The sequence below is a fragment of the Rhipicephalus sanguineus genome, chromosome 1, assembly GCF_013339695.2.
Source record: "Rhipicephalus sanguineus isolate Rsan-2018 chromosome 1, BIME_Rsan_1.4, whole genome shotgun sequence".
In the NCBI taxonomy this organism is placed as follows: domain Eukaryota; kingdom Metazoa; phylum Arthropoda; class Arachnida; order Ixodida; family Ixodidae; genus Rhipicephalus; species Rhipicephalus sanguineus.
The window spans coordinates 103,608,985-103,617,877 of record NC_051176.1 but is presented as its reverse complement, the minus strand read 5'-3'; the positions used below and the strand labels follow the sequence as shown (position 1 = coordinate 103,617,877).

The 8,893-nt window shown below is 42.9% G+C and overlaps 1 long non-coding RNA gene across 2 annotated transcripts; it reads right to left on the bottom strand.

Annotated features, from left to right (window-relative positions):
* Window positions 1-1,744: 1,744 nt before the first annotated feature.
* LOC119386458 (uncharacterized) lies at window positions 1,745-8,292 on the bottom strand. 2 transcript variants are annotated; one of them, XR_005182278.1, is made up of 4 exons: window positions 8,166-8,292; window positions 7,702-7,832; window positions 2,812-2,964; window positions 1,745-1,836 (listed from the first exon to the last, which is right to left on the bottom strand). It is a non-coding gene; the product is annotated as an uncharacterized LOC119386458 (long non-coding RNA). The 2 variants fall into 2 exon arrangements; XR_005182274.1 differs by lacking the exons at window positions 1,745-1,836; window positions 2,812-2,964 and adding an exon at window positions 3,812-3,849.
* Between the last annotated feature and the right edge of the window lie 601 nt (window positions 8,293-8,893).

Here is an 8,893-nt window from a genome sequence, read left to right as displayed (position 1 = left end):
AATCGTCGGTGAATTTTTTAATGTCATATCTTAAGTAGTCGCTTCAGTCGTTCATCAACACAACATATTCTGCACGTACAAATCCGCTTGAGGGGCATTTTTCACTGAATGTTTGACTTGTCACTGGCCTATGAACCGAACTTTAAATGCCTGAAATGAAAAAGAAGCGGGCATAAACAGCTTCATGTGAAATAGCTTCCAGACGACGGCCAACAGTATGTTGTAAATGAACGGGGACCTAAGCCAAGCTCTTAAAAAATATCCTGGGCCGGCGCCAGAGGGGGCTTTGCCCCCCCTGAGACTGTCCGAGGGGGGGGGGGGGGGGGGGCAAGCTCCCCAGCCCCCCCCCCCCGTACTCTCCGCCTATGCAGCTTGAAGTTTGAGAATGCGATGTCAACGCGCCCGTTTCGCTTCGGCTTCGCGAGCCTGCCACTCAGGATAGGCTGGGGCACTGGCTACGTCGACGCGACGCTGGGGAGACGGGCCTCGTTCATAAGCTGCTTCGCATCTAAGGGTACCTTGCATGATTTATGGCGTAGTGGGTACCTTGCATGAATGACGATGATTTATGGCGTAGTGGGTACCTTGCATGAATGACGATGATTTATGGCGTAGTGGGTACCTTGCATGAATGACGATGATTTATGGCGAAGTGGGTACCTTGCATGATTATGGCGTAGTGGGTACCTTGCATGATTTATACTAGAGCACGCGCCGCAGTGAAGCGAGCGCTCTATCGCACGTCCATATGTCAGGCAAACATTCCTTTCTGCACACCATGCGCGAGCTCTCCGCTCCTGCGAAAACTTTGTTCTCTTCTTTCTTCCGTATATCTAGTGGCACCGTTTTCTCAGGCAAACGTTGCTTTCTGCAAACCATGAGCGAGCTCTCCTTCGTGCCAGCACTTCGTTCTCTTCTTTCTTCCATACAGCTAGTGGCACGCGGGGCACAGGTCACGCCGGGGGGACAGTCCTGGTTCATAAGCTGCTTCGCATCTAAAACTGAAGAGGTTCACGAAGAAATCCGAGGGGCGCCTCCATGTCCCTCTTCTGATCGCATTGTGCACGGCGGCGAACGCAAATAGAAACTTCACAGGAAGGATCAATGGAGTGTGCTCGAATAACAAAAATTTGCAACAGGGCCTGGTACACTATCGAGACGAATCAACTTAGCTGCAAAGGTAAGTTCCCTTCAACACCGACAATGTCACTTACTCTGTGAGGAAGGTCGGTGTAAGCTTCTTCGATGGTGTACACACGAAACAGAGACGCAGACGAACGTTGACTTCCGTGCGATATTTATTATTGGACACATTCAAATATATGCAAAGTGAAAAGTGGCTGTTGTCTCGAAGAAACCTTATAAAGCTAAGACCGTGTTGTTGCCGTTGCGATGTACACCCTCGAAGATTCCTCACTAACAAGCCTGAGCAACCACTTTGCTGAGTATAAATATTCAAAAACAAATGACGCCTGCTGACACCACAGTAAAACAAGGCACCAACAAAGGAATCAAGACACGTAAAAGCAGCGAGTGTGGTGTGATACACTTCAAGAAATGTGCGAAATGCGGCAAATAGGTTGTACTTCAGTTCCCTGCGAGAAATAACAGTGAATTCAAGTAATATTAGGTTCACCAGAGACCCAAGAAACCTCCGAGTTGAATGAACCAGCAATACAGCAAAACTAAGGAAAGAGAACCTTTATTGGTCCCAAAATACTGTCAGTATATTATTAAAAATAGTCTGTGATCTCTGGCTGTTCCCACTTGAAGAATATCGCTGCTCAAAGATTTGCGTCCTGTAAATGTACCCAAACGCTTTTTCCACTGTACTTCCTGCATCAAAAAAAGGAAGAAAAAAGACACTCAGACATTAATATCGTGGGTTCCTCATTCACTCATCATTCGTATTATTCCACATCATCTAACAAATCTCGCCTTGCGAGCAGGAAACAATCAGAATTGTAATTTATGAATTGTTTGAAGCTTTGTTTGTTGTACACACACTGTTTTTGTAAGAAAAGAATATAAGGCGCGCAAACAAAGACAAAAGAGAACAAAACAACAGAAACGCCATTTATGTTGTCTTGTTCTATTCTCTTGTGTCTTTGTTCGCAAGCCTTACCTTCTTTTATGACGAATCCTTATAAACTAGCTGAGATTTCTGCCGTATTTCTAATTGTGACGCAGGTGATTTGATATTTTCCTGGTAGTTTCACATGTTGTGAAAACATATAGAGCATAACCCGTGTTGCAGATCGTAGTGTTTCATGTGCAACTGTATGCAAATCGCTCTGTGCCATGCGCCCAACGCTGTATTTTACTTACATCCACTGCATTTCTGACTGCCGTTCTTAAGTTACATTGTTACTACGATTCAAATCGGGTGTTTTTCTTCGTATTTAATTCCAGCGCCATGACAAAAACGAAACTATATGTGTTGTCAAAATAATTAGAAACAAAAGTAAACGCCGACGAGCAGTGTGCGCTGAAAAGAAGGGAACCATGTACTAATTTTCTTTTGGTTACAGAATCACGCCATTGTACCACTCAACACGTGGCCTACAAGACTAATGGCCTTGCGATTGCGTTTTCACTTTCGCAAGTGTTGCGAAGCTGTAGACGAGACTTAATGATTAGCAAAATCACCACGTCCTTGATTTGCTCCATGCCACGAACAGGTCATAGCTGAAGACTAACTTGTAGGACGTGGAAAACCAAGAGGTATTGGACCTCAGAAATTGTTGCTGACAATTTATCAGAAGCAACAATGCACAATGCATGCAGAAATAAAAAGAAGCAAGCTCTTACCTGAGTAAATGAATCAGTGGAATGCCCGTATGAACCCTTGTTCGATGGAATACTCGTCACATCTTAAAAGGCATAGGTGATAGCCGTTGGCCTCACAGAGGATAACTTCATTGACAATTGTTTCTGACTAGATTGCAGGGCCTTGAAATATTTCTACGCGTGAAAACAAATAAGAAAGACAGAAACAGCAGGTCACGGGTTGTTGCTAAATCGTAGACAAGCTAATGAACAACATTAGTAACAAGAATGCGAAAGCCGTTACTCCGCGCTGCGTCGTAAGGGTCTAGGATTTACAGTAAAAGGTGCGCTAACTGTGTTGTTTGATATGACCAGACGATCTCTGAATATTGTCTGAAAACAGTGCATTTGCTTAGTCAACTGTATGCAAATCGAGCTATGCCATTTACCCAAAGTTGTGTCTCACATATCACCTGCATTTCTGGCAGCTGCTCTTGTGATATTGTGGCGATAGGATTCCATTCAAGTGTGTTTCTTCGTATTCAGTTCCAGCCCCATGGGCAATAAGGACAATATACGTACTGACAAAAATAATAAGACAAAAAAGAAAACGACGACGAAAACCGTGCAAGCAACAGAAGGCACCCTGCTCTTTCCTTTGGGTTTCCGCCCCTAAAAGCCAAAAGAAAAGAAACAAAAGAAACAAGAGCGGTCTCGGAATTGCGCCGTGAGCAGTGAGCACGTGGAGGGAGCAGCTTCGGAGGAGGTTGGCTTGTGGACTCTAGGCACGCTCCCTACTAAGTTTTTTTTTTTTTTCGCTCCTTGGCTAAATGCCAGTGAACAAGTCAAAGCTGAAAGCTAACTTGCAGCACGTGAAAAGCCAAGAGGTATTGGACCTGAGAAAGAGTTCCTAGCAATTTATCTGTCGCAAATATTCACAATACATGGGGAAATAAAAAAAAAAGTGAGCTCTTACCTGTATCAGTGAACCTGTAGTACTGCCCTAATGAGCATTAATTCTTCAATAGGTTGACAGTTGTTGGTTACGATGTCAAATGGCCGTGCACTATTTCTAGGAAGCTAAAAAATAAGAGAAGTACAGCAGGTCGCGAGGTGTTGGTAAAATTTAAACATGGAAATGAACAACATTAGAGACAGCAATGAGAAAGCTATTGCTCCGCGCTGCATCAGAAGATACTAAGACTTATAGCAAAGTTGCGCATAACTTTGCGTTATCTAATATACACACGAAATTCATTAATTAGTTTCTCATGATACTGTCTGAAAACAGTGCACTTGCTTAGTCAACTGAAATGAAACAGAGCTAGAAAGGACCAGAAAGAATTACTCATGTAAAGCGATGCTGCAACACTTTTTGGACATTGTCGGAAAAGAATCCAAGAACGATAAGGTGTTGATGTAGTTGTTAAGCATTCGTCACGCAAGAGGGGGGGGGGGGGGCGTTCAAGCTCGGACACAGTTGAAGAGAACGGCGTTTGCTTTGTCTCGTTCGCTTCCGCTGTGTTCGTGCTTACATGCCCGCCCTTTTTTGTGATTATTAATAAAACGCCGCCAAACTCTAGTGAATATGCTGTAAAGTCCGAGCCAAATATCACTCTGCATGCAGCAGAGAATTGAAATTTCGTATCAAAGGCAGCAAAAAAAAAAAAAAAAAAACACCTTTCTATTCCTTTGGCAAACTACGCTGCTGGCGGGACTGTCACGGGCACTGGCTATTTTCGTGATCGCGAAAGTATCCTCTGTAATACCTTTTTTGTATGTTTCAAGATAAATGAATGAAGAGTTATGTTTATGTCAATGGAAATGTTAGGTTTAATTAGACTGATACATTATCTTTTTAGGAAGCTATCACCGCTCACTGAGCGCCACTAAATGATTTTGTTGTGTCAAAAAACTGCCACCGAGAGTTCCTGGTGCCACCGTTCAATTCGAATCAGCCGCACAAAAAAAAAAAAAAAAAACGAGGAGCTGATGTCACCACCTGTCCTACTGCATTCGGTGAGTCAGCGGGTCCGAGAGGAAGCGCTACAGTTTGCGGCTTTCACTATTCTTGTTCTGATGACGTGGATCATTTGGGCACCCAACGACGTCATATGAAGCCTCCATTTCGCCGCTGACAAGTGGTAACTAAAATTGACACTGAGCTTCCGTGACACAGCACCGACAGCCCTGCACAACTCAAAATGAAAACATTGCCATTAACCATGCGAGAGTGCAAGCTCGGTCAGCTCTGCTGACCGAAATCAAAACCTCCTGTGCGGTCAGCTCGAGTGCTGTGCATAAGAAGCCATAACTAACTCTCACATACTGCGTATTGTTTTATTACATGCGAAGCATTTCTTAGCGAACCTTTGGCAGTTTAAGCGTTTCTATCTATCTATCTATCTATCTATCTATCTATCTATCTATCTATCTATCTATCTATCTATCTATCTATCTATCTATCTATCTATCTATCTATCTATCTATCTATCTATCTATCTATCTATCTATCTATCTATCTATCTATCTATCTATCTATCTATCTATCTATCTATCTGTCTGTCTGTCTGTCTGTCTGTCTGTCTGTCTGTCTGTCTGTCTGCCTGTCTGTCTGTCTGTCTGTCTGTCTGTCTAGCCGCCTACGTTTACCACGGGCCGCAGTGTACGGGTAAGCGCCACAGGTGATTGACAGTTTATATCGACCCAGGAACGGCGAGAACAGACATTGGTAATTTAAATGAGAGAGCGTTAAGAAAAATTGATATCGGCAGCGTAGACCCGAGGAATGGAAAGAATAAGAATTAGGATCCCAGCAGGATTCGACCCAAGCATTCCACATGACAATCAGGTATTCCACCACAGAGTCACGCCAGGTCTATAAACGGGTTTGGAAAAACAACCTATGCAGGCGTAATGTTGGCGCAACGTCAGTTGCGTTTGTGGTGCCGGCTATCTAATTTTACAGGAAAGCAATAAACACTACATAAGAAATCCTACGATACAGGCGTCATATCAGATTAACGTCTGTGGTTCCAGTGTTGGCTCCGCTTTTTAGCAGTTTAATAAACATTACATTTGTATTCCTATGGTTCAGGAAGCTATATTGAAGCATTGCTCAACCCCGGGGGAATACATTAACTAAATTTACATGTGATATTCACATGATTGCACCATAAAGTGCACTTGGTTTCGATAATACTGACGTATGCATGTCTCTAACGTCAGGGCTGACGTTACGTCGCACCATAAGTTACCATCTAAACGCTAGTGTTGTCGACATGCCTGGTAGGCCCACGATTTGCACATAGCTACTACTCTTACAAAAACACGTCGATCCACCTCGTAACGCTTGGCTCAAAGCCATAAAGTACAGCATAGAAATAGTCGCTGACTGCTTCGCGTGAAATCGATTCCCACAACGCGTGGTATCTGCCGATTTAAAAAAAAAAAATATCAACCTTATTGAGTTTCGCCTGGAACATGTGGCTGCAGCTGTGTAATCAGAACAGAGGCTCTGATGTAATTTTTTGAAGTACCACAGTGCACAACAGCCGCACCAAAGATTTCTCAGTTTTGTCGTGTTAACGCTTACAAATGCTCTCTTCTCGTTAAGAATAGCAAACTTGTTATTATGAAAGCGTAACGTTTCAGTCTAGCTCAGCTTAATATTTCCCTTAAGTGCCCTCTAAGGAAACAAAACAAAACCTCACCTCTGTGTTTCTGGTCTCGACCGATGGCTGTCTGCATAATGTTGTATTTTATGCTACAGTCATGTGATAAGGCATCCGCGTGCTACAGCCGTGCTAGCTTAAATACTACGTGCCTGAGCCGGTTACTTGTATCGTACTAAGCCCGCTACGACAGTGCTTCGGATGCATATATCCTCGTCCTCAAAACAATCGTAAGACGAAAGGAGATTCGTGAAGGAATAAAAATACTTTAGCGAGTCTTTCTTTGATAACTTGGAGAAGTGTTGTTGGGCCCCTTCATGAAATGCACTGATCAGCAGAATAAAATGACAGTCACATTTCTGTGTAGAGTGGTTGATTGGCGAGCTGTTATGTGGACGGCGTGAGCTTGCACGACAGCTACTTGGGGGTAGATGCTAGGCTCCTTATTCGATCGAGTATCAGGCATCACTGCACATGGAAAAAGGACGCTAACCGCTCGCTTTGTTGTTTGCTCAGAACAATTTTCTACGTCGCTCCAACATCACTAAATCTTCTCTACAAAACCCTGATTCGCTGGAAACTTCAATATCTGCTATCCGAGATTCGGGTCTTGATTGCTTCGCTGGTATCATTTAGTCCATCCAAAATTCAAGCAGCGCCACTTTATTCTTATGGCAGATCGTCGCGCATCAGTTGTAACTTCTATGAAATTCACCATTAACCTAACTCTTCTTCGCATGGGTCTTGCCTTGCCTTGCTTTACAAAATAAATGTCATAAGGGCCACTTCAAAGACGAGCTGATTTCTGGTCCCCCCTTATGTATCTTACTGATCATTCCAATGAAGTGGGTATTCCCCTTTCCCGCACTAAGTTGCTTCACGGGTCATATATTTGCATAACATAAATGAACTGTAACAGCTTCAACACGAACATACCTATGATCAATAATCAAAGTTCAATCAAATCAGCTATTGACAACTCCTTTCCTCCTCTTTAAAAATTATATTCTGAATTGCATAACTGCCGACGCACTTTATAGTACCACTTACTTCTGTAAATTAATTAAATTTATCAGGCGTATTTAAATAATAATTAAGAAATATAATCGGTCAATTTACACCTCCGTGTAGGTGTGATTCACACTAAATCGCTAAGGCTTCTATTGATATAAACTCTCATGAAAAGCAAACATATCTCGTACATGTGATTAAATTCCTTGCGTAAAAAAAAAAAAAGATTGGAGGTGTTTTCACTTACGGTAACAAGCTTCGCCCGTCCGAGGTGAATTTGTTTTCCAGAGATCATATTTGTTGGATGGAGCTTCTTTTGCGCTGCTTGTTGTTAGACACAGCTTCGTAAAAAACCCTTTTTTCCCCACTCGCTCCACACTGCAAAGGAAAGCCGGACCCATGTGGAAAAGCGGAAAGACAACAATTAACGGCAGCACCGTATCAGAGGCCCTTACGTAAATGAAGTGAAGCCACACGAGCGGCAGAAAATTGCCGCAATGCGCTTTGATGACAAGCAAAGGACCTCTTCGTTCACGTTTCTAAACCGGCATAGATTGGCTGAGACACGAAATGAACACGGCACGTGTAGCCATCGCGAGGTTGTTTCGGAAAATAACAAATAAGACCTTCGAGTAACAAATAAGGTGTTCAGGCACAAGGAAGAAGCCAGAGATGCCAAAATAAGGAAAACTTGAGCGCCGAAATACTTACAACAATCTTTCGCAGACGTTCATATGCTCCATATGAATGAAGGCTACTTCGATGCGAGCTTGAGTCTTCCACAGTCAATGGCGCTCGCGAATGGAACGGTTCCTTTTCTTCTTTTAGTTACGTGCGCGTGAACCGCGAGCCCCAGGATGCTCGCGCGAAGTGAAGAAAAAGTTCGCAACTTGTCAGCAAAAAACCTTATTATGATTACCACTTACGCGAAGATGATATCAAAACTTACAGTAAAATTAATAATACGGCGACATTGCCCATGCTTTTACAAAATTTTCCATGAAAAGATGATAGTAAAAAACGATTTTCATGAAATGATATTTTGACCCGCGAAATGTAGTGGCGCTGCACTCGCACGTGAAATTGACTGTAACGTGAAATAATAGGGATGTGCGAATATTCGAAAATTTCTAATGACGAATCGAATAGCGTTCTATTCGATTCGGTACTCGAATCGAAGAGGGTATATTAGAAAAACCGAATACTTTTCGAATATTTTTTTTTATAATGATAAGCATCGATGAAAAAAACCTCAAAAGAACGAAAAGTTGGAACAGAGAGGCGTAACAGTTCTTGTTTTAATCGTAAGAATTACAAAATGCATGCAGCCCAAGGTTTTACGGGACTACAGGTGCTAGAGTGATCACAGAACGAAGGTGTTTTTTCTTCTTATAACTTCAGTGTCGCCCAAGCGGCAAAGTGATCGATCCACTATCTTC